At 40.0% G+C, this 25,482-nt stretch overlaps 1 protein-coding gene across 10 annotated transcripts in view; it reads left to right on the forward strand.

Moving 5' to 3' along the window:
• Positions 1–10,395: 10,395 nt before the first annotated feature.
• RHBDD1 (rhomboid domain containing 1) overlaps positions 10,396–25,482 on the forward strand; it is a 117,977-nt gene continuing 102,890 nt past the window's right edge. For 2 of the 10 annotated variants that reach the window (XM_079925316.1, XM_079925323.1), the window contains exons 1-2: positions 13,340–13,518; positions 17,803–17,889. The gene's annotated coding sequence lies outside the window, so the exon portion shown is untranslated. The other 8 variants (XM_079925318.1, XM_079925322.1, XM_079925320.1 and 5 more) reach the window with 5 other exon arrangements.

Genomic DNA, 25,482 nt, shown 5'->3' on the forward strand with positions numbered 1-25,482 from the left:
AGTCTCTGGGTTGGCCTGGGACCCAAGCCTGGTTTGCCTGAATTCAAGCCAGTTATAAACACAATAATGATTAGTAGTGTTTTCTATATGTTTTTTAAAGCAGTGAATTAATATTTATATTTTTTCTATTAAATTTAAAATAAGCGGCTTATTCTTTGCTTGAGTTTGTTCCAGAGTTGCTGACTTTGTTTAGTTATATTTTTTTCTTTGTTTTTTTCCTATGACTTACTGGCTCTCAGTAGATAGAAAGTTTTAAACTTAAGTTGTTTTTTGAGTCATGCATTATTTTATAATTTAGGAATTTTCTTTGTATAAAGCTGTAATTGTGTCTCATGGACATCACAGCACAAGACATATTTATTAAGTAACTGTCAGCTATATTTAGTTTATTGACTACTTCTTGATTCTATTTTCTTCATTCCAAAATATAACAAAACTGTATATTCTCTCCATTTTTCTATACCATCAAAGTTTTACTTCAACTTAAGTGAATTTTTAAATGTTAAAAATTATCGTGATTCTTTATATCTCAAAACTTTATCTTCCCTTTGGCTCAGCAACTCTTCTAGTCACATTTTAATATCTTATTGTCTTTGTTTTTTTTTCTAATGTGCCATTTATTTTTTTCTTCTAGATCTTGGAATCTTAAAATGCTTAAGCTGAAGGAGACCTTGGAAATAATTTCATGTGATTCTCTCATCTTGCAGTTGAGAAAATTAAGTTTTGGAGGGTTTGAATGGCTTACTCAAGACCACATAGCTAGTGCTATAGCTGAAAATCACATTCTGTGCACTTTCCAAGTCTCCTATGCTTTCCTGCTCACTGTAAGTAAAAATCATTAGAAACTAAAACCTCTCTTAGCCTCCGCAAATAGCTTGAAAGTTCTGTGTAACAATAATTTCTACCATAGCCTGTTAGACCCATACTCCCATCCTGACCTTGCCTCCTTGATATCTTCTTCTTTTATAGCTTACATTATTTTATTCAATCAATTAATTTTAAGGTTCTGGGCTATTATTTAGTCAAATGAACTTAATTTCGTTGGGATGCTTGTTCTTTGGTGCACATAAAGAGAGAAATATTTAAGAGTGAGCAGTTCAGCTCAATGGGTCATTTGCATTTCATTTTTTTAAAACAAGTTTGTGCTCTACTTAATATTTGGATGTATGGTCTTGAATAGATGTCAACATTTTCTCACAGCTGAGCCCAATGGCACTTGGATGTCAGCAACTTAAAATGGGTAGAATAGTGTACTAGATTTACCCTGGAAATTGTGAAATAAAATTCATATTTTATGGCAAGACAAAAAAACTTAAACATAAACCATTTTCTCTGCCCTTTGGCCTCCTCTCTCCCCTCTACTGTGTATTATACATCTGCATTATGCGCCAACCAAACCTTCCCTATTGGGAGAAATACCTGCTCAGCCAAAAAGAGCAACGTTCTACTAGCACCAAGACAACTCTTTAAAAGATAACATTCCTTCTGGACTTTGTAAGGGGTCACGATGGCCCATCACTTTGTACTTACAGATCTGGATTGTGCAAACTGTCTATGTCACTTAATGTACAGCTCTCTGTCTCAAAAACCTATGTAACTATGCTTTGATCTCTAACAGGCAGAATAGTTCTTGGAGCTTTCTGAGAGGCTATTCCTGGGTCATAATACGCAATTTGGCATGAATACAATTTTCCATTTCTTTCTTAGATTGACTGATTAATTTTTGGTGGACAAAATTTAAGGTTAATAACCTTTTTCTTAAAAAACATTTTTTTGTTCTTTTAGGAAATGCATACTGAAGCTCAACACCCACCAAGAGGCAACCCCAGTTTTTGGGTTACTAACACCATCCTCTTACCTCACCACTGACCAATCAGAGGAAGGTCACACACTCTACAGACCGTCCCCCACTCCCCCTGAAATTTTGCCTATAAAAACGTTTCCCTGAAAATCATCAGGGAGTTGGAGTCTTTGGAGCATGAGCCACCTATTCTCTTTGCATGGCCCTTGCAATAAACTTTTCTCTGCTCCAAACTCTGATGTTTCGGTTTGTTTGGCCTCACTGTGCGTCAGGCACACAAACTTGGGTTTGACAACAATATGATTCAGAAAAATGGTGTGTGTATATATATAATATATATCAATTAATATATTAATATTAATATAACATACACATATAGAGAAAGGAAGAGAGAAACAAATGTTAACATTTAGGATATTTTGTGAATATGCAGAAATTCTCTGTACTATTTTTGCAACTTTTCAATAAGGTCTGCAATTATTTCAAAATTAATTAAAAACATAATTGGCAGCATGAAAACTTACATGATATGCCATTCACTTAAGACTGGCATTCTGATAACTTAAGAAAAATAAACAGTGAACTGTAAAAAACCTCTTTCACTTACATATACCTAACATTCTCAGATAAATGGCAGCCTTTACTTATATAGTTAACTCTTGAATAACAAATCCCCTGGGAAAGGGATGCTGGTGTTAGAAGTCAGGTGTGTTAAATTAAAACAGAAAAAGAAACATCTAAATTATGTCAAGTGGAGCTATCTGTGATTATAGTTGATGTCAAAAATTCCCACCTCTTCTGCTCTGCCCATAGCTTCTATTTTTCCTAGTCCTATTGTAGTAAACTGGGCAAAACCTTAGCAACAATTCTGCAAATTTTTCTGCTGTGTCTTTTGTCCCAGTTTCTCTCCCTCCACTCAAGATCCCTCTGCCTCTGGTTCCCTCGAGTCAGGACTGTCACATGCTGGGAGACAGGTGGATTCATTGACCTTTAATAAATTCATTCTCTCCTAAGTGTTCCCTCAACAGCCCTACATTTTAAACAAGTTATGTCTAGCTGTGGATGGAAGGGCATTTTTGAAGAGATTTTAACTATTAGCAAACAGCTGTGTGTATGTGTGTGTGGATATGCTCCCATGAGCCCCAAAAAAGTCTTAAAATCACCGTGGACCACTTGCAGACAGGAGAGATAGCCAGAATGCCTGCATCATCTACTGCTACTGTCATCACAGCCTCATTTCCCATATTTTGATGCAAGTTCCTTTTTGAATATTTTTTCCTAGCAAGAACATCCACAGATCTTCCTTTGCTAAGAATTCATGATCTGAATTGTTCTTTCATAAAAGACATATACAGTCTTCATGATGTATTCCACCAGATTTGAGGCGATATGGTTTAGGAAGGCTCCTATGAGGTCTCAAACGGCACATAGAAAATGTGACGTGGCAGTTTGGAGTGAAATTTTTCATTGTAGTCATAGAAGCATCAGAATTTTAGCTGATATGAAAACAGAAATGGCAGTCACAGATGTAAAAGAAAAATGCTGTTAAAGGATGATTATTAAAATAAGCTGCTTATTTAGGATTTATTATTTGAAAGAAAAAGGAACTCTCACATAATATTCTACTATTACCCTGTAAACATAAGAACAATGGGGTATCTGTAAACCCAATTTGATTTTTAGATAATAATCATGATGAGTCAAAATAAGATTAAGGAAGATATATCCAACACTCAACAGGAAAAAATACTTCCTAAAATAGAAAATTGAAAGACACACAATCATTCAAAATAATTCTGAAATGGATAGTAAGTGGTCATTTTCACTTTTTACAGTTTAGATAATTAATGAAACAATGAAAACTTTATGTAAACATGTACGTGAATAAAAACAAAATTACCTTTTATGTGGCCACTGATGCATCCAATGCCAAGCAGTGCTATAGACACTTAATATTCAAGAAATGTGGGGACTTCCCTGGTGGTCCAGCTGTTGAGACTCTGTGCTTCTGATGCAGGGGGGCCGGGGTTTGATCCCTGGTCGGGGAACTAGGATCCCACATGCTGGGAGGCCAAAAACATAACAAAACAAAACCAAGAAGTAGAAATAGTGTATTAGAAAGTTTGAACCATTAATCCCTCTGTCCACTAGCTTTGTGAGCTTTGCTAAATTACTTAGACTCTCTGACCCCATTTCCTCATTTACAAAATGGAGGTGAAGTGCCTGGCACATAGTAGACACTCAACAAATGGTGGCTAATAGTAGTTATAGAAACAGTTGATATGTATTGAGTGTTTACTGTGTGCCAGGCACTTTGATAAGAGGTCTCAATGCGTTACCTTACTTATCAAGTAGAGGTCACAGTAGTGGTAATAGTGAGATCTTACAGGATGTTAGAGGACTGAGAAAACAATTTTAAAATTTACTAAAATGGGCTTCCCTGGTGGCGCAGTGGTTGACAGTCCGCCTGCCGATGCAGGGGACACGGGTTCGTGCCCCGGTCCAGGAAGATCCCACATGCCGCGGAGCGGCTGGGTCCGTGAGCCATGGCCGCTGAGCCTGCGCGTCCGGAGCCTGTGCTCCGCTACGGGAGAGGCCACAACAGTGAGAGGCCCGCGTACAGCCAAAAAAAAAAAAAAAAAAAACCTAAAATGATACTTAGTTGTAAGAAAATAAAATCTGTATCTGAAGGTCTTAGTGGTAGAGAGTCAAGGGTTGTGTTAAAGTTCAGGGAATCCTGAGATGGTCAAGCTAACACCCTTCCCTTCTATAAGAGCTTTGAGGGGTACTCAGCCTCCAGCTCTCCCACTGAAGCACCGTCATTTCTGATGCTGAGATGACTATGGCCTCACCTTCTCCACACCCTCCCAAGAATCCAAGTCCCAAGAGAGAGCCTGTGACTGACAGCTTCCTACTTATATTTCTGCTCCATTAGATTGACTGAGAGTTGATTAGTGACAATTGATATGCAATTATAGTAATGGCCATAATAATGTCAGGATAATTAACCATCACAGGTCTACTGCAAGTGCATTGCTCCTATTTGTAGTTTTAGTAATACCTTATTACTTCCAGGACTTCTATTGGCCGTAGAAGGAACTCAATCATGATAGATTCTTAATTCTATATTCTTCATTTAAACCAATGAAAAGCCACTGAAGTTCTAAACCACCCATTTCCATATAAAGACTCAAAGACAAGATCATTGTAAGAATTTCTAAAACATGTTCACTGATTGCATTTTTATTATTAATTTTTTTCAAGTGGTATTTAGTATTCTCTGTATTTTACATCCATAATCTACAGTTAAGCTTACCCACTATTCTTCCAAAACTTTTTCCCATTCCTTTTAGTCCAGTATCTATATTATAATGCTCATACACCAAGAATATTGGACATAATGGCATACCCTTTTCATTCCTTATTCTTTTTTTTTTGCGATACGTGGGCCTCTCACTGTTGTGACCTCTCCCATTGCGGAGCACAGGCTCCGGACGCGCAGGCTCAGCGGCCATGGCTCACAGGCCCAGCCGCTCCGCGGCATGTGGGATCTTCCCGGACCGGGGCACAAACCCGTGTCCCCTGCATCGGCAAGCGGACTCTCAACCACTGTGCCACCAGGGAAGCCCATTCACTCCTTATTCTTGATCAAAATAATAACTCTGTTCATATGCTACACAAAACATAAATCACCCTAATGATTGATTCCTCATAATACTGTTCTCACTTCACTATTTTTTTGGTTTTTGGTTTTTCTGGTCTGGAATTCTCTTCCATTCACCTCAGTAGGTCCAATCCCACTTATACCTCAAGGAAACTATTCAAATTTCAACTCCACAAAGCATTCACTCATGTCTCCAGTTCTGGTCAATATTATCTTCCTTTAAAGTCTCAAGTTAATTTAACTAAAACTCATTAGAGCAGTTAGCTCTTTCTATCCAGTTTCACTAAAATTTACGTAGATCCCTCCACTCCAAGACTAGAAGTTCCTAGAGTATGGCATCCATAAACAACTTTGAGGTAGAATCTACATACCATAAAGTTCACCCAATGTCTGTGTATAGTGTGTCTTTGTGATCTTTATAAATTTATAGAGCTGGGTAACCATCTTCACAAACCAGTTTTAAACATTTCTATCAGCCCCAAAAGTTTTCTCATGTCCATTTACAGTTAACTCGGCTTTCACCCCCAGTTCCAAGCAAACACTGATCTGTTTTCTGCCTCTACAGATGTGCGTTTCCTGGACGCTTCGTATGATTGGAATTATGCAACATGCAGTCTTTTGGGTCTGGTTTCTCTCAATTAGCATACTGGTTTTTTTTTTTTTTTTTTTTTTTTTTGCAGTACACGGGCCTCTCACTGCTGTGGCCTCTCGCGTTGCGGAGCACAGGCTCCGGACGCGCAGGCTCAGCGGCCATGGCTCACGGGCCCAGCCACTCCGCGGCATGTGGGATCCTCCCGGACCAGGGCACGAACCCGTGTCCCCCGCATTGGCAGGCGGACTCTCAACCACTGCGCCACCAGGGAAGCCCTAGCATACTGTTTTTGAGGTTCATCCATGTCGTAGGATTAATCAGTAGTTTGTGTCTTTCTTATTGATTTATCTATTCAACACTTGATAAGCATTTGGACTGTTAGCAGTTTGGGGCTATTATAAATAATACTGCTTTGAAATTGGCACACAAGTCTTTTATGGACATGTGTTTTATTTCTCTTGGGTAGATTCCTAAGAGTGGAATTGCTGGGTTGTATCATACGTTTAACTTTTTAAAAAAGCCACCTATTTTCCAAAGTGGCCACACCATTTTACATCTCCACCAGTAATTCCAGTTTCTCCACATTCTTGCCATTACTGTTTTTTATTATAGTCACTGGGTGGGGGGAAGGGTGTTGTGTATCTCATTTTGGTTTTAACTGGCACCTTCCTAGTGACTAATGATGTTGGTGATATTTTAAACATGTTTATTAGTTATTCATGTATCTTCTTTGGTGAAGTTTCTACTCAACTCTTTTGCCCACTTTTTAATTGAATAGTTTATCTTTTTCTTGAGTTGTAAGAGTACTTTAAATATCCAAGATACAAATCCTATATCAAACATAAAATTTGCAAATATTTTCTTCCAATCTGTGGCTTGATTTTCATTTCCTTAGTGATATTTCTAAAAAATCAAATGTTTTTTTAATTTTGAGGTCCAATTTATCATTTTCCTTTTGTGCCAGAGCTAAGAAACCTTTGCCTAATCTAAGATGACAAAGATTTTCTCTTGTGTCTTCTCGAAGTTTTATAGCTTTAGCTGTTATATTTAGGCCTATGTTCCATTTGGAGTTAATTTTTGTGTATTGTGTGAAGTATGAGTCCAAATTAATAGTCTTTTTTCATATAGATGTCCAATTTTCCAAGCATTATTTGTTGAAAAGACTATCTTTTGCCTTGGCAATTTTGTTGAAAATCAACTGACCATATATAGGTTTATTTAAATTCCATTCCATTGATCTCTATGCCTACTCTCACACCAATAATAACCTGCCTTGATTTTTGTAACTTTATAGTACATTTTGAAATTGAGTAGTGTCATTCCTCCAATTTTATTCGTTTTCAAAATTGTTTTGGCTATTATAAACCTTTTATTCTAAGTTACAAAAATCAGCTTATCAATTTCTATCAAAAAAAAATCCTGCTAAGATTTTGAGATTGTGTTGAATCCATAGATCAATTTAGGAGAACTGCCATCTTAACAATATTGAGACTTCCAGTCCATGAACATGGAGGGTCAATTTCTCTCAGCCATTTTAAGTAGTTTTCAGTGTATGAGTCTTGCACCTCTTTTATTACATTTATTTCCAAGCATTTTACTCTTTGTGATGCTATCTGGAATGAAATTATATTCTTAATGCTATGTTTGGAGTTTTAATTTGTAGTATATAGAGATACATTTTTAAAATTTTGATCTTGTACTCACAAGACTGTGCTACCTCATTTATTAATTCTAGTAGTGTTTGTGTGTGTGTGTTTTCTTCAAGATTTTTACACAGCATCAGGTGATCTGTGAATAAAAACCATCTTACTTCTTCATAGTCAATTTGATGCCTTTTATTTCTTTTGTTCCTTTACTGCACTGGCTAAAACTTTGAGTAACATTTTTATTGTTTTTTGTCTGAGTCGGGTCTTCATTGCTGTGCGTGGGCTTTCTCTGGTTGCGGCGAGCAGGGGCTACTCCTCATTCCAGTGCACAGGTTTCTCATTGCCGTGGCTTCTCTTGTTGCAGAGCATGGGCTCTGGGCGTGCGGGCTTCAGCAGTTGTGGCTCACGGGCTTAGTTGCTCCACGGCATGTCGGATCTTCCCATACCAGGTCTCGAATCCGTGTCCCCTGCATTGGCAGGCAGATACTTAACCATGGCGCCACCAAGGAGGTCCCATTTCTATAGTTTTTAATATATTCACAGAGTTATGCAACCATCACCACAATAAATTTTAGAATATAAGTGGTGAGAGCAGACATCCTTCTCTTGATCTTGATCTTAAGAGGCAAGCATTCACTGTTTTACCACTAAGTATGACGTCAGCTATAGGTTTTTTACAGATGCCCTTTATTAGGAAGGAAGTTCTTTTTTAATCTTTTTTTGAGAGTTTTTAATCATAAATGTGTTTTATTTTATCAAATGCTTTTCTGTATCTACTGAGCTGATATATGGTTTTTGTCCTTTAATCCAGAGGTCCCCAACCCCCGTGCTGGTACCAGTCCGCGGCCTGTCAGGAACCGGGCCGCACAGCAGGAGGTGAGCAGCAGGTGAGTGAAGCTTCATCTGCCTTTCTCCATCGCTTGCGTTACCGCCTGAACCATCCTCACCCCCTGCCCCCTGATGCCATCTGTGGAAAAATTTGTCTTCCACAAAACCGGTCCCTGGTGCCAAAAAGGCTGGGGATTGCTGCTCTAGTCTACTAATATGGTGTTTTACTTTTTTTCCCCCATGTTAAACCAACCTTGCATTCATGTTATATAGTCCCTCTTATGCACTGCTAGATTTGGTTTGCTAACCCTTTTTTAGAAATTTTTTTTACGTTCATGAAAGATACTAATCTTTAGCTTTCTTTTCTTGTAATGTCATCTGATTTAACATCTTCAGAGAATGAGTTGAGAAGTGTTCTCTATTTTATAAAGAGTTTGAGAATCATTTTATCATTTCTTCTTTAAATATTTGATTGAATTCACCAGTGAATCCATCTGGGCCTGGGCTTTTCTTTGTGGGAATATTTGAAAGTATTAACTTAATTTCTTTACTTGTTATAGGACTATTATGGGTTGAATAGTATCACCCAAAAAGATATGTTGAAGTCCTAACCCCCAGGACCTCAGACTGTGTTCTTTAGAAATAGGGTCACTGCAGATGTAATTAGTCAAGATGAGGTCATACTGGATTAGGCTGGGCTCTTAATCCTCTATGACTGGCATCCTAGTAAGAAGAGGCAGACACATGGGGGGAGAAGACCATATGATGACAAAGGCAGAGACTGAAGCTGATGCAGCTGCAAGCCAAAGGAGGATTAGCTGACAAACCACCAGAAGTTAGGAAAGGTTAAGGAAGGATCCTCCAGGTCCTGCCAACACCTTGATCTTGTACTTCTAGCCTGCAGAACTGTGAGATATAAATTTCTATTGTTTTAAGCCACTCAGTTTGTGGTACTTTGTTGTGGTTGCCCTAGGAAATGAATACAAACTCTTTTCAGATTTTCTGTTGTGTTGATTCAGTTTTGGCAATTTCTTTCTAGGAATTTGTCCAACTCATCTACATTGCCTAATCTGTTGGCATAAAGTTATTTGTAGCCCCTTTTAATTTTGGTAGGGTGGGTAGTGATATCCTGCTTTCCTGATTTTAGTAATTTGTGTCTTCCTTTTTGGTCAGCATAATAAAGGCTCGTCAACTTTACTGACCTTTTCAAAGAACCAACTTTTATTTTCATTGATTTTATTTTTCCTCTTATCTATTTCATTAGTTTCCAGTATGACTGCTATTTCCTCCCTTTTGCTTGCTTAGGTTTAAGTTGCTCTTATCTTTCTAGTTTTTAAAACTGGAAGCCTAGAATATTACAACCCTTTTTCTTTTCTAATGTAAGTGTTTAAAGCAGCAAATACCCTTCAGATCACTCTTTTAGTTGCAACCCATAAATTTCAGTGTTTTCACTTTCATGCAGTTCAAAATATCTTCTGATTTCCTTTGTTACTTCTCCTTCAGACCATGAGTAACTTAATTTGCAAATATTTGGGTGATTTCCCAAATTTCTTTCTATCATCTATTCCTAATGTAATTCCATTGTAACCAGAGGACATAATTTGCATGGTGCCAATACTCTTAAATTTACTGAGGCTTGTTTTATGGCCTAGCATATACACTATCCTGGAGAATGTACTTCTTAAAAAGAATATAAATTCTGCTGTCACTAAGGACAATGGTCTATACATATCTGTTAGGTTGATAGTGTTGTTCAAGCTTTCTATAGCCTTAGCAGTTTTCTGTCTAGTTGTTCTACCCATTATTGAGAATGTGAAATTAAAATATCAAATTATTGTCTATTTCTACATTCACATCTAACAATTTTTGCTTCATGTATTTAGGACTGTTTTGGGTGCATGTACATTTCTAATTATTATAGCTTCTTGACATACTGACCTTTTTATTACAAAATGTCTGTTTCTAGAAATATATGTCTTAAAGTCCGTTTTGTCTGACATCATTATTGCCACTGCAAATCCCTTATGTTTGCCATTTGCATGGTCTATCACTGTTAAGTACTATTAGTCTTTTCATCATCATAATACATAATGCAACTTTGTACTTACTTTTATAGTTATCCTTTTATTAATTTGCAAGCTTTTTCGTAACAATAAAGCATAAATTCTTTGATGAGTTTCATACATCTTTCTGTATAGTGTTGGGTATAATAAATACTTGCTCCATTACAAGGAATTAGATACTAAACAAACTCCTCTTTAAAATAATAATCCAGTTGTGTTATTTGCTCATGGTGTTGTTGACTCATGTTTTCCCACCTTCAGTCCAGGTTTTGAAAGCTGTGAATGATACTCACCTGCCTTTCTCCCAGTTCCAATCCTAGATTTATGAAATGTACAAAGATATTTTAACCACAACTCCTCTGTACTCAAGAATCACATTTTAGGAACACTCATTTAAATCAGATGGTTTAATCTCAGGTATCTTTGCTCTCCTGCAAAACTTTGATAAAAATAGAAAATTGTCCAGACAATTACACAGGTCTCAAATATCATATGTCATGTGCATAATCCTGTTTTTTCTCACAATAAAGAAACAAGAATACTTTTGAGCTTTTAGGAATCATTATCTTACAAGGTAATTTAATAATTGCATAACTTTTGTGTTAAAACGTCTTCAGGCATTGATCTTTTTGGTATTTTGAAGCCTTGCCTCAGTAAAAGGATCTTGCTGATTGCCACATATGTTAATGTTTAAGATATACAATTATTATCCAAGTGATCTGTTCGTCAGTTTAAATGGGGATTGAGTATGATACGTGTTGATTTCAACAGGCTTAAAAAAATTCTTGTCTGATCAACGAATCATGTAGGACAAAAAAGGTCATTTTTTAAAACCTAGACTTTTTCTTTCCTCTTAAATGGCTATGAAATTTTTCACTGATGTCTGAAATTGAATAAAATTGCCTAAGTATACTCTTTTTTTTTTTTTGCGGTACACGGGCCTCTCACTGTTGTGGCCTCTCCCATTGCGGAGCACAGGCTCCGGACGCGCAGGCTCAGTGGCCATGGCTCACGGGCCCAGCCGCTCTGTGGCATGTGGGATCTTCCTGGACTGGGGCACGAACCCATGTCCCCTGCATCGGCAGGCAGACTCTCAACCACTGCACCACCAGGGAAGCCCGAACCTAAGTATACTCTTAATCCCCATATATAAAGACATTTTTATGAGATTACTGTATTGAGACTTCTTGATTTGTGGCTCCCTTAAAATCACGTCTGTATTTGATATATTCATATAAGGACAGGAAGAATGATGCAATTATAGAAAGGTGTAAATGGTGTTAGAGAATGGAAGATAAGGATTAACATTAATTAAACTGATGCATAATATCATGGATCAGGATAAAAGGGAATCCCTTCTTTTTGAGAAATTACTTTTATTTTTTCTAGGGAAATACACAAAATACTTCTATTGGCAATTCACCTCCACCCTTCAGTTGAATTTCTATTTCCAGAAATGCAGTTTCTCATTGTCAGCCAAACTTTCTGATCAGCGTATTGTTTTCAGAAGAAACGGATAACTTGTAAGGCTCAAGGAACATAGTTGCAAATTGCTAAGATTCTTCTTTATCACTTGAACGTCTGTTATATACCCTGCACGTGAGCCAAATCTTCATTTAAATTCCAAACTCCATAATAAACATTTCCATGAAGAATTCTTGCAATACACAATAACAAAAGATAGTCAAAACTCTTCTGATTTAGGCAGTTTTTGTTTAAGTAGACTATCTAAACACAGCTGCCACAACTTCCAATAAATACAGAGCAGCATAAAACCACCTGCACTTGGTTTCGTCCTTGGAAAAGACGCATCTTCCCCCTAGTTGTTAGAAAATTCCGTACCAAGTAAGATAGTTTTCTCATATCGCATGAAATACAGCATTTAACTTAACCTGACTCCTACAACCCAACATAAAACCTGTTTCAGAGCAGAAACAGACCCATAATTAAAATTGCATCAAATGATACGTTCACAGAAGTACTTAACACCTAAAGCCTTAAACAGACAGACAGACATAGAAATGCAGCCTCAGACTGAGACTTTGGGTTGTGAAATGTACACCCACGACCTTGTTTTGCTGGCCTGCTTTGTAACCGCGGGTTCCGCCCTGAGATGGGTGATGGGCCGCTCTAACTCATGAAGATTTCTGTCTCTTCCGCCATCCACTTCACAGGTAGTATGTGACTCCTCCACGCAACAGGTCCTGAGCCTGCGGCAGGGCTGGGGCCCGGTAGGGCAGTCTCTCAGTCGCCACGCGGCCCAGTCGCCGCATCTCCATCCCGCGTCCGGTCCCTCGAATGTAAGCCAGGCCGTTCGCTTGCTTTACCCGTGGTGGGCAGCCAATAGTTACTTATGGCAGAAGGAATATTATTATCTACGTGTCACTCGGAGCTTGGAGGACGAGTAGAAAGTACAAGCCCTCCACGCCGCGCTCGGCCGCGGTCCTTTCCCCGTCGAGCCTCCTCCAAGCCACCGCCACCGCACGCGGTCCTGGGTGCCAGCCCGCGGGGAAAAAAAGAGCGCGGTCGCGCGCAACTGAGCATGCGCCGCTGCCCGCCCGCCCCGCTTTACGGCCCTTCCCACCCTCCACGGGGGCCGTGGGAGCTGCGTCGCGAAATCAACCACGCTCTCTCCCCGCCCCTCAGGCCGCTGGGACCTGGAGCGTCCGGGAGCGGGCGTCCGTGCGTGATGACGCACGTGGTCGCGAAGACGTGGGGACGCAGGCGGCCGTATAGAGCGTGAGTTTTCGCGTCTGTTCGGCGCCGATGCAGTTGTCCGTTGCGCGCCGCGTCTCTCGACTGTTCCCAGGGCCGCGGGCGCTGGCGGCGGCGGCGGCGGCGCTGCGGGAGGCCGTAGGCTTCCCTGGGGCCAGGCGGGGGCGGGGTTGGAGGCGCAGCCTCTGCTCCGTGGGAGCTCTCAACAGGTCCGAGAACTGGGAGGGAGTTTCCCGGAGCGAGTCTAGCGGGGGTCTCTTCATTTTCACTCGCGTCTGTGCTTGAGGCCGATCGCACAGGGAACGACGTGCCCAGGCCCTGGGTGGATGGCGTTGGCTCTGGGAGGCGCGGGGCGTGGGGGGGGGTGTGGTTTAAAGGGACGTTGCATCAGCGACAGCTTGTAGTTTCAGTTTCTCTTGGAAGAGTAACTCTGTTTCTCAGAACAAGTGTGTGGCGAACAATCCTAATCCTAATCTAAGTAGTGGTATTTCTCCTAATACGGAACAGGAAATACACTAAGTGTATTTAATCCTTTTCTGTCCAGGCCTTAAAAACCTTTACAAAAACGGATCAATTGCTTATTTGATTTTCCAAACCGAGCATAAACTCAGTGTTACTGTCAAAATAAATTATTGCATAGTCATGATTGAGTCATCGAGATGGGTTGGTCTCTTTGCAGTGACAGCTGGACTTGGCTCTTTTTTTTCCCCCCTTTGGAATTGCTCCTTAAAAATCTGTCTTATGTCTCACATTTATATGCCACTTTTTGCTGTCCTAATAACCTTTAAATCTAAAAACTTCTAATTTGCTGCTGGTGTGGCAGGGCTTGGGAAAGCAAATAATCTTAGAAGAAGGCAGTGCATTGGGTTCCCAAATTGTTCCAGGGCTACCAGCATCAACGTCAGCGGGGAACTTGTTGGAAATGCAAATTTAGGAGTCTTACCCCAGATTTAGTGAATCAGAAATCTATTTTAACAAGACTTCAAATGGATCCCAAGGCACCTGTGTGCTAAAGCTTGCGAATTACTGGCCATAGTGATAAAGAACAGCCATTGTGAAGTCACAGAATGGAATTTGAATCCAGGTGAAACCTTTCTTAGGTGTAGGACCTGGGACAAATTAGTTAAAGGTTACTTCATAGGACTGAAAGTATTCAGTGTAAAAATGCAGGAAAAGAGTTTAACACAGGTGGAAAACAGAGATGAGATGTTATTAAGGAACTTGTTAGAACTGTCTAAAATAAGTACATAGATTGTGCTGAAAGGATTCTTCTTTGATTTAGATGTGGGTTGTAGTGCACAAATATTGTGCCTCTTCTGCTGCTTAGAGGGCAGTTTATTTTTATGGATTCTCATTATATTGTATACGATTGAGGCTGTCGAATGTAGGATATTCAGTTAATACCAATGCTGTAGTATTTTTAAGAACCGCATTAGTAATTGTGTTAAAGAGCAGTTTTTAATTCTTTGGCCTTTTGGTTTTTTCAGCTTCATTGTGCCTTCTTTTGACCCAGAATTTGGTAAAGAAAGTAGAGTGGATAACTGATCGGAGATCAGCCTTAGCCTTAGAGTTGAGAAGTATTATAGAGCAGTGACTTGGAAACGAGAGACAAAACTGAAGATGTTTCTGTCCTTTTTTCCCCATGTGTCGTACAGCTCCACGATAGCAAAGAAGTTCTCATCATATCTACTTACCTGTGTTTTCTGGAAGCATCACAGGAATTAAGTTAGATGTGCCCTCCATCTGCTGTTTTTACAGAATGTCAGCTGCAGTGTTACAGCTTTTTCCTTCCCCTTTTCAGGGGGTTGGTGTTGGGGGGATAAAGAGAAATATTTGGGATTTGAAGCAGCTGACCTAAAGCCTAGACTCATTGTGATGTTGAGAAGAGTCTGTAGCACCATGGCCGAAACAACAGGTCACTTTGATTAGAGTCCACTGCTCCCGAGGCCACACCGTGGCTCCTGGGTATTGTGGGTGAGTTTTCAGATAACTGTGAGTCAGTTTAGATATTTATACCCTATAAATAATTTTGTTAATGCTAAATTAACAGTCTCATCATGAAGTATTCACTTTTCAAAGGCCCCATTTTTCTTGTTCACTGTGTCAGAGAGGCTGATCTTTAGCGGTGGTTTGGGTCAGGCACACCCTGCTTTGAACCCCACCTCTGCTACATACTGATTGTGTCCAGTAGACAAGTTACATCCTCCCAGCCTGAATCTCCTTTCCTATAGAGTAGGACTCGTGGTGTGTGACCACCTCAGGACAGTGAATAAAATGAAATCAAGTGGAAAGCATGTCTGTTAACGCCGAGAGGCTCAGTAACTGGTGCATGTTGGACAGGGGAGAAAAGGTAGTTATTACCTGAAACCTAGCTTGATCTCATTCATTTCCTCGTAATATTTTTATAAATGAGGTAATTTTATTAATTACTTGATTGCGCTGCTTTTCTTTTTAAGCAAAATGCTGAAGAGCTTTCACAGTATTGTGAATGAGAGAAAGCAAACACTTTGGAGAAAGTTAAAACTCTAAACCTGGTAGAAAGGCACCATTTTCAGTTCTGTCAGCATAACAGAGCAACTTTCATAAATTGTTTTGAGTGTTTACTGGAAGGTCAAGGTCAGCGGGTGATTACTGTTTAAGTATCTACAGTTAGTTAATGGGGACAGTCAGCCACAGAAGGGGGCACTTTGTTACAGGAGATGAGACTTCACTGAAGACATGCACCAAAGAATAAGAAAATGCTATTATAGCTCTGAAATCATTATTTTTCAATATGGATGCTTAATGATTGGAAAGTGAAGAGTTTTATGTTCCATTTTAAAAAATGATCAAAAAATCTCATATTTCTGTATATAGTGCATATGAATATGTGAGCATGGAAACGACTTGAAAGGTGTCATACTAGGTCATAATTTCGTTTACTTGGCAATGTATTATAATATGGAGGTAGGGACAAATAATCTATACATTTAAGTAAAATTAGGTAAATGCATGTGTATGTAAAAATTCTTTTTAAAAACCATTACAAAGATAGAAATGCCTTAGAAAGATAGATGGCCTTTTATGCTGTAGCTCTAGTCATCTAAGCAGGGGGCCTCAGATTTTTTAGCAGGGGACCCTCTTTAGCAGCATCTTACCTGTAAAGCTCAGGAACTGAGAGGTTTTAAGAGAAGAGGGGTTGAAGGGCATAGGACCTGCCTGCTGGGAGCCTCCTGCAGTGACACTTCAAGGAGTCCGTGTGACAGGGTGTGAAACCATCTGTGGGGTAGAAATCCTCAGCAGATGAGCTGTACCTAAAAAGTCAGGTGTTGAGAATTCCTGAGTGGGATCCACAAACTTGTTCTGAAGACAACTCCCAGGGTTATCAGCAATGTCAGACATATGTATAGTTTCTCATGTAGAGAAGTGAGATCATTTAAAAAAAAAAATCCAGCCTTCAATCCGACCCATATTATATAAAAATAGGGAGGAATCTATGCACATTTTTTGAGAAATCATCTAAGTTTTTGCGGTACGCGGGCCTCTCACTGTTGTGGCCTCTCCCGTTGCGGAGCACGGGCTCCAGGCCCGCAGGCTCAGCGGCCATGGCTCACAGGTCCAGCCGCTCCACGGCATGTGGGATCTTCCCGACCCGGGGCACGAACCCCTGTCCCCTGCACTGGCAGGCGGACGAACCCCTGTCCCCTGCACTGGCAGGCGGATTCTCAACCGCTGCACTACCAGGGAAGCCCAGTTTTGTTTGTTTTTAAATCCCTCTAAGCTGTGACAGCTGTTACCACGGTTAAAACTTTAATATTTTAACTGGCTGTTGTTTAGCATTACAAATGACTCAAGGAAAAAGAAACAAGGAGTCAGTGGAAATATATTACTTGTGTTTACTGTCCTTTAGTATTTTGTTGTATGAAAGCAGCTGGTTTGCATTTATATGGTAAAGGGTTTTTCTTAAAGAGTTAATTTTTAGTTAATAGTGAGCTTTCATAAGAAAAACAATTTCAAATGCTAAGTATTTGCTAGATTGTTTTTAATAGCGATAGTAGTAATATCACATTGTCCTTTTTCACACATTGAGGAGGGTTTCCTGGTGACAGCTGGAGCATGGGGGAGGGGGAGTCACTTTCAATCAACCAGCTGCTCTCTGCAACATCATGATGGTGATATTTCAAAGCCCGTGGATAATTCTGGCTGCATTCAGAAGAGATAATGTATCAAATTTCTGGGAAGCAATAGATAGTGTGCAAGAGCCTTTTGGGATCTAGCTGGTAGCCAACTAACAATGCGTACATTCAGGTTTGCATGTTGGTATTATTTACCATCTCGTTTCTTGGACATTGTTACATGAGCATCATGATTATAAAGCAATAAAGTCTAGTTCCATGGGGGCAAAAGGCTCATTAGTTTATGGAGAGGAAGGGAGAATGGAAAACAAACTTGGGGGATGTGCTGTGTGCTTTTACATAATATGCTGTTTCATTTCTTCTTCCTGATGACTCCAGGAAGTAAGTGGAGTTTTCATCATCCATGGATAAGGAAACCGAAGCTCAGCAGGACTGATTATGTGATTTGCCCAAGGCCACGTGCTAGTAAGTGATGGCATCCAGACTTGACCCCATATCTAGCTTCAGATCCAGGAATGTTGTCGTTACACCAACAGCTGTTTCTCCACAGTGTTCACTTGCTTATGCATTTTTAATCCAAAGTCACAATATCAGGATAGTATGAATGAAATTTAGATACATATTACAATGACTTCAGTTTTATATAAATAATATATAAGGGTGTGTGTGTGTTGGCAGCCGCTTCTAATTTTGGAATTGTTTCCCTTGAAAGTCCCTTGAGCAACACTGTTAAAGAAATTTTGCTGTGTTTTTTATATTACAGATACCAGAAATTTTCAAGGATGTGTATTTTAATGAGTCAGTTGTGATGCTGAGCTTGAACAGATGTAGGAATAAATATTGTGTGTGCTGCCCATGTAGTAGAAGTTCCCTCACATGGAAGTATTCAGGGCTTCCTCTTTCTCTTTCCAAGGAATGTGAATTTTGTATTAATAAGGGACCTTTTTGCTTTCTCGATGTTCAGCCTGTGGCAGACCTTTGAGATGCTGTTTGTATACCCTCCACGTTTTGGTTCTCCTGTTAGCTAGAGTGTTGTATGTACTCTGAAAAATGAGAGTTGATGATGCTTGAAATAAACTAGGATCTGCTGCCAGCCCTTGGCAAATTCCCTAGTATCTGTGTAGGGTTATTTGACTACAAACAACAGAAATTAAGTTAACTAAGTTATCCAGATAACTTATTCAAGAACAAGAGGTTTATTGGAAGTATATGGATGAGCTCAGAAAATCTACAGAAAAACCAAACCACAGGACTGCAGCCAGATGAGCTCTTGAGGCTTGGGTAGACTTTGATAGATCTGGAAAATTCTTTAAGTTAATGTTCTGAGTATCAGATCCAGAATTTGTTGGTCTTAGTGTCTCTGCAAAAGTGTTAGATTCCAGGAAGAGAGTTATTCTTCCATTCTTGGTCACTGTTACCCTTGAATCAGTGTAGGAAAGGCATCCTGGATTTCTGGTTCCCCCCCCGCAGGACCACATGCAATGGGGGTGAGAGGCGTCTCTTACCTGTTACTGAAAGAATGAGGTGTTAATGCCGGGCAGAGAAAAAGAAAGGAAACAAAGCCCAAGCCGTCCCCACCACCTGGTAATTAGTGGACGTCCTGTGTGCTTGTGGAACGTGCACAGCTCTGTCGCCTGGCATGCTTCTCCCCTCTTGGCCAGTTCTTGTGTTGGGAGGATTTCAGTTACGTAAATAGTTCACTAACATTTCTTACATGAGTTAGTTTAAATGGGGTTATGGCTATCACTTTTTCATTGACTTTAGGTAGACAAACAAAGAAATCTGGTGTGGAGCGAACCTCAGAATAGAATTACTTAAATCTTCTTGAAGGGAGTGATGGTGGGATGCTGGCATTGCTGCTCCCTGTACGTCTCCTGGTTTAAGGACCTACGTCTGCAGGGCTGTCAGTTGGAGAACTTTAATGAGCCCTCGTTAAACTAAAACTTGTAGCCCGTGAGAGAGGGAACCAGCTTATGATTGATATTGGAAATCATAAGCGGTGATGGATCAGAATTGGAGTTGGCACTAATTCACCTCACTGTGGAGCAAAAGTCAAGATTATATACAAAATCCAGTATTCCATTTTTCACGTATAAAGATAATCTAATCATTTCTGTTAAGACTATAACCCTTTAAAAAGGAGGGAAAAATAAAAAATTTTGCCATCTGACATATAGAGTTTTTTTTAGTCCTAAAATGGAGGCTCATTAAATTCTCAAATGTAATGGTAATTTAAAGATAATGTTGACAAAAACTCTGAGATTTTATTACAAAATTTATCTTAGTTAAAAAAAATCATTTCTATTTTCATGTGCCTTCCACACACCCCATCATACTGTTTTTTTAAAATGTATGTGTAATTGAATCACATGATGCAGTTTAAAAATGTAAGATCATAGCCCAGAAAAATGCTAATTGGTTACTAAGTTATAAAGACACTTTAAAGCTATTTAAAATTTTTAATCTTAAGCCTTATTTTATGTGTTGATATGCATTAAAAACAGTATCATTTCCCAATTTATGATTTTATATATATAATCTCATTTAATCCTCACACACCGAATATGGCTGCATTATCTCCTTGTACAGGTGAGGAACCAGTAGTTAAATAACTTTCCTAAGGTCACATGGCTGGCGTATTGTGGAGCTCTTACCAAAGTCCATGACCTTAATTACTGACCTCTACTGCAAACGTTAATATTGCTAGCCCTGTGTATCATTTTGACAAAAAGCACTGTGATGTTTCTTTTTCCAGAATCTGTCTGTTTACCCCAAGTTCCCTGACAACTTCTTTATGTTTGGAAACTGTTCAGATGTGTTGTGTTATCCATCATCTTGTGCTTCTGTTTGCTGTGAGTATGGCAATAGCTCCTATATTGCACAGTGTGCCCTGTGAAGCCTTTTGTCATTTATGCCTTAAAGCAGTCTGACAGCTTCTCATGTTGAATTCAGCCAGGTTGCTTTTCATTTAACAAAGCTAAGTGTTGCTTTCTAGGTGAAAAATAATTAAATGCTTTTAAAGATGTATTTGATTAACAGGAGGCTGATCTGTGTAAATTAATTACAACTGTAATGATGTCATAGCCTTGTCTTTTGTTATTAACCAGGTAATTGACCAGAAGTTTGGAAGCTTATTGTAACTGACAGCGGTTTGACCTTGTATGCTGTCTAGAAGTGAAACATGCACAATGCATGTAAATGCAGTTGGTTTTTTGAGCTTCATGTGTTGTCAGAGCATCTGATCTTGGGTTCTTACTTCACTCTTCCCTTACTTCTCTGCTGAAATTGTTACACTCGAACTGAATATTGTACTGATATCTCTTACTAAAAGCATCTGACCAAACACAAATGTTGTCTGTGTCCTTGAATAACTATAATCAGACACGAAACCTTGGCACATTTAGGACATAAAGTCAAGTAAACAAATGCCAAAATTAAATGAACCTTGGTTTTAAATTCCATGTGAAGGAAGGTAAAACAACTTTTGGGAGAGAAGACATAAAGGGAAAAATAGTGGGCATATTTGCTAGGTTGAAGGAGAATTTTTCCCTTTTATTCTAATTTACCTAAGAAAGTTCAGAGAATGTGGTGTTTAAATATTTGAGTGATGAGAGCCTCTAACTTGGGTGATTTTGGTTAAAGAATGGGATGGTAGGAATAAAGCACAAAGTGGATGTGGGATAACAATGGCTAATGAGCAGCAGTCCCTGGGTGCAGGCTGTCCTCCCTCCCACATGCCTTAGACTAGAGGAAGAGTCAGCTCTGCCAGAAGGGACATAGGCATTCCTAAAACCACCATACTATGCGAAATCACGCAATAAAAACCATAGAGCTATGGTGCAAAGGGTGTTAGGAGCAAAACACTCAAAAAGGTTGTCAGTGGCACATTACAAAAGAAAAGATAGAAACCTAATAAAATGGCAGCACGGTTTTACACCTGTTAAATGATTAAGAAACGCAGAAGTACGTAGAAAGATGGCACTCTACCTTCAAAAAGTCCTGACCTTTGCTTTCAGAAGCGATTGTCAGAAGGATTGCAGCTTGTGAATTATTGTCAAGTGGTGGAAGAAGGGTTATCCGGATTGGATGTCAAGTCATAATTGCAGATGTGGATGGGTGGAACTCATAAAATACTCAGCAAACTGAGGTAGCTTACTTCAGCCGGGTGCAGTTTCCTGCCTTCACCTGGGGCTTGTGCTGATGAAATTGTGCACAATCAGATGCAAAATTTGCATCGTGCTCCAGTTGTTCCTTGATATATATTGATTGCATTTGAACAAATTTGCTTGTTTCAAAACAAGCACTATAGCAGAACTGATCGGCCTAATGAACTTCAACTTCCCTAAGCATATTTCACATATTTCCTGTCTCTGTGCTAGCAGCACAGGCATGCTATTTCCTCTCTTTAAAAGACGTTTCCTCCTTTCAATTACTTTCTTTCAAAGTCTGGTGCAGGTGAGGAAGCTTCTCTGAGGTATTCTCTGAATTGAATTAACTTAACCTTTTTTATATTGGCACATATTTGTACATTATTTGCCCATTTCCAGGTAGTGTAGGTTCTAGAAATGACTTAAGACAGAAGTTAGTAGTAAAGGGGGAAAAATTAGCAACCAAATGGCTGAGTAGCTCTCAACAGAAGAAAGCATGCGTGTTTATTAGGTGAAATTAAGTTTTTCTAGCGCTGATGGGATTTTGCACAAGGAACAGTAAAGTCGGAACAGTGTTTTACAGCAATGTGAAAATGATTACTCTGTGGCTGTCCCTTGGGTGAGTGAGACCTATGTCAAGGCCTAATATGAAGGTGCATTTCTGCAAAAGTCATTCTTCAAAGGCAAAGTGACGTAGTCTGACCATGCAACATTTGGAGATTTGGCAAAACACAGGGCTAAAAGTTGGGAAAGTGTTCCTTTATACCCGTAATTCTTAAAAGGTAGAAAAGATGTTTTTGCCTCTCTGTGGCTTCCTTCTCAGATTAAACCTTACTTTGCAGGATAGGGCCTGGGGGTGAAAGCATGCCAAGCAGGGAACACTTCACATCCCCCCGCCACATCCCTTTCTTTCCAGAGTTCTTGCCAGGCAGATGCCTGGTCCTGGGGGGAAAAAGTCAGAGAAGGCACAGGGGCTTCTGTTCCTCAGCTTCTCTATTTGTATAGAGTATAACCCCAGATGAGAAAAGTGACGTTTGGATTATTGGTACTTTTTTCGTTTTTAATTTGATTTTAAAAACAGATTTTTGTTGTTGTTTTTAAAGCTATGACCATGATAACAGTTACCAAAAGAAGCTGGGTATTTGAACATTGCTTTGTACTACTCTCTTAAATATAGATCTACAAGTTAAGTTGTATCAAGAAACAATTACATTTGGTAGAGTAAAAGTTTTATGTTCTGAGATTTTCTACATTTGAAATATTTCAAAATGCATATACATTTTGGTATGTTTAATGGAAGTCACCAACTGCACTTTCTTAGGAAAGACAATTCTTTATGCTCAAATAATGTCTTTCCTAATTCTTCTGGTGGTTGAAGTGTCATATCTCTTATTAAAAGACCATAGGAGTGACTTCCTGTTTCACCTCTGACATGTAAAGAGCTTGGAGGTCATCACCCCTGTCCTCACAACAAGAAAAACCCTGAACAGACTGAAAATCAGTGACTTTTCTTAGATCCATCAGAGAATTGAGGTCACAGGGCAAACTATCACGCCCAAATCTGGAGATACAAGCTCATTTTGAGAATCACAGCCCAAGATCGTGCACACAGTGGCAGTGCCCAGTGATGAGTAACTCAAAGAGATGGTTAGAACTTGGGCTTATATAGCATCTTAACAAAAGAACAATACTTTTTTTTTTTGGGGGGCTGTGTTGGGTCTTCATTGCTGCACGCAGGCTTTCTCTAGTTGTGGTGAGCGGGGGCTGCTCTTCATTGCAGTGCGCAGGCTTCTCATTGCGGTGGCTTCTCGTTTCGGAGCACAGGCTCTAGGCGCACAGGCTTCAGCATTTGTGGCACACAGGCTCAGTAGTTGTGGCTTGTGGGCTCTAGGGCACGTGCTCTAGAGCGCAGACTCAGTAGTTGTGGTGCATGGGCTTAGCTGCTCCACGGCATGTGGGCTATTCCTGGACCAGGGCTCGAGCCCGTGTCCCCTGCATTGGCAGGCAGATTCTTAACCACTGCACCACCAGGGAAGCCCGAACAATACATTTTTAGAGAAGTGACAAGGCAAAGGAAAAGGACTTCGAGTTTCTAGGGCAGCAAATGGTAGGAAGGCAAATAGGTGGGGGAACTAATGGAAGATTAGGGCTAGTTAGTAAAGTTTGTTGTGTAGATTTTTTTGGAGCCAGTTGTAAGGTTGTCTCTGGTGATTAACTTTTGTCATACCTGGTGGGGGGGGGACACCTTCACAAATTCATGTCCTGCTTTTAAGCAGATGGGGGGAAGCAGAGAGCTTTAGTTGTATCTGCTTTTTCTTAATTGCATTCAGCTCAAGATAATCCTTATGCCAAGTGGCATATTTGGTGTTGCACATTCTGCTGCCCTACAATCAGCTTAGCTGGAACTGAACCACTGATGGCAGTAACTCGTTGGAACACTTTAACAGTAATTTTGACAAACTGCTGGAGTATGAGTGTAGGCTGTCTTGAGAGTTGAAAACTCGCAGCTTTTCTGCAGACAGACCTGACTCACAACTTCATTTTAAGAACAAGGACTCTGGAGCCAGATTATCTTGGTTAAAATCCCCACTCATCTGTAAAATGAGGAAATAATACCTGCCTCATAGAGTTCAGAGGGTTGAATGGGATATGCCAGATGACAAAACTAAAACGATTTAGTAATGAGTTTGATATCATTTATTCAAATGAAAGCAGTCCATAGATTGGGGGAGTAGAGCGCCTCACAAACAGTGGAGCATTCTTCCCAGGGGATTTTGGGCCAGAGTGAGTTTTAAAGAATGTTAGAAAAGTCAACGAAAAAAACAGGATGTGGTTGGCTAGGGGGTGGGGGGGTTTCCTTTTGAGGCCAGCAGGGCCTCCTTTCCAGGGTAAGCTGACCTAGAGGATGGTGATTGGCATTAGGTTTCCTGCACAGTGAGGCAGTTCCCATAAAGGCAGGCTGACTTAAGGTTAGACTTGAGACATGGGCTGGACCACTGGGACGGCCTTCATTTTGTGGGTCCCAATATATGAATTAACTTTGTCAGGTAATGGCACACGTGTAAAGTTTGAGAACAGTACTACCAAAGATGAATTAGTACTATATAAGTGTGTAACTTTAGCCAATGATTTGACTTTTTTATTTCACCAGTATTGAGGAAAACTTGAAATCAGTAGCAAATGGGTATTTCTGTTTCATTAAAACAATAGCTGAGATTTAATATGTTTACTGTGTGCTTGGCATTATTCTAAGCACTTGGTGTTTTCTGTTTGTTTGTTTGTTTTAAATTTATTTATTTATTTTTTGGCTGTGTTGGGTCTTCGTTGCTGTGTGTGGGCTTCCTCTAGTTGCAGCGAGTAGGGGCTACTCTTTGTTGTGGTGCACGGACTTCTCATTGCCGTGGCTTCTCTTGTTGCGGAGCACGGGCTCTAGGCACGCGGGCTTCAGTAGCTGTGGCTCGCAGGCTCTAGAGCACAGGCTCAGTAGTTGTGGCGCACAGGCCTAGTTGCTCCACGGCATGTGGGATCTTCCCAGACCAGGGCTCGAACCTGTGTCCCCTACATTGGCAGGTTGATTCCTAACCACTGCGCCACTAGGGAAGCCATTCACTTGGTGTTTTCAGTCATTTAATCCTTACAAGAATTCTAGGATCAGATTTAACTATTATTACTATTCCATTTTCATAGCAGGAAACTGAGGCTTAGGTTAAGTGACTTACACAAGTTAACACAGCTCTTAATGCTAAAGCCAGTCATTGGGACCAGTTTAGACTCCAGAGTATGTGCTCTCAAACCCCAAGGTACCCGGGAAACACAGTTTGGTAGAGATGATAAAAGGCCTCTGGTGACAGCCTGTTGGCACTGGTGGACAGTACATGTGGAAGGCATTGTGGAGGTCAGTGAGCAGTGA

This window comes from Stenella coeruleoalba, assembly GCF_951394435.1.
Source record: "Stenella coeruleoalba genome assembly, chromosome: 6".
Taxonomy (NCBI): Eukaryota; Metazoa; Chordata; class Mammalia; order Artiodactyla; family Delphinidae; genus Stenella; species Stenella coeruleoalba.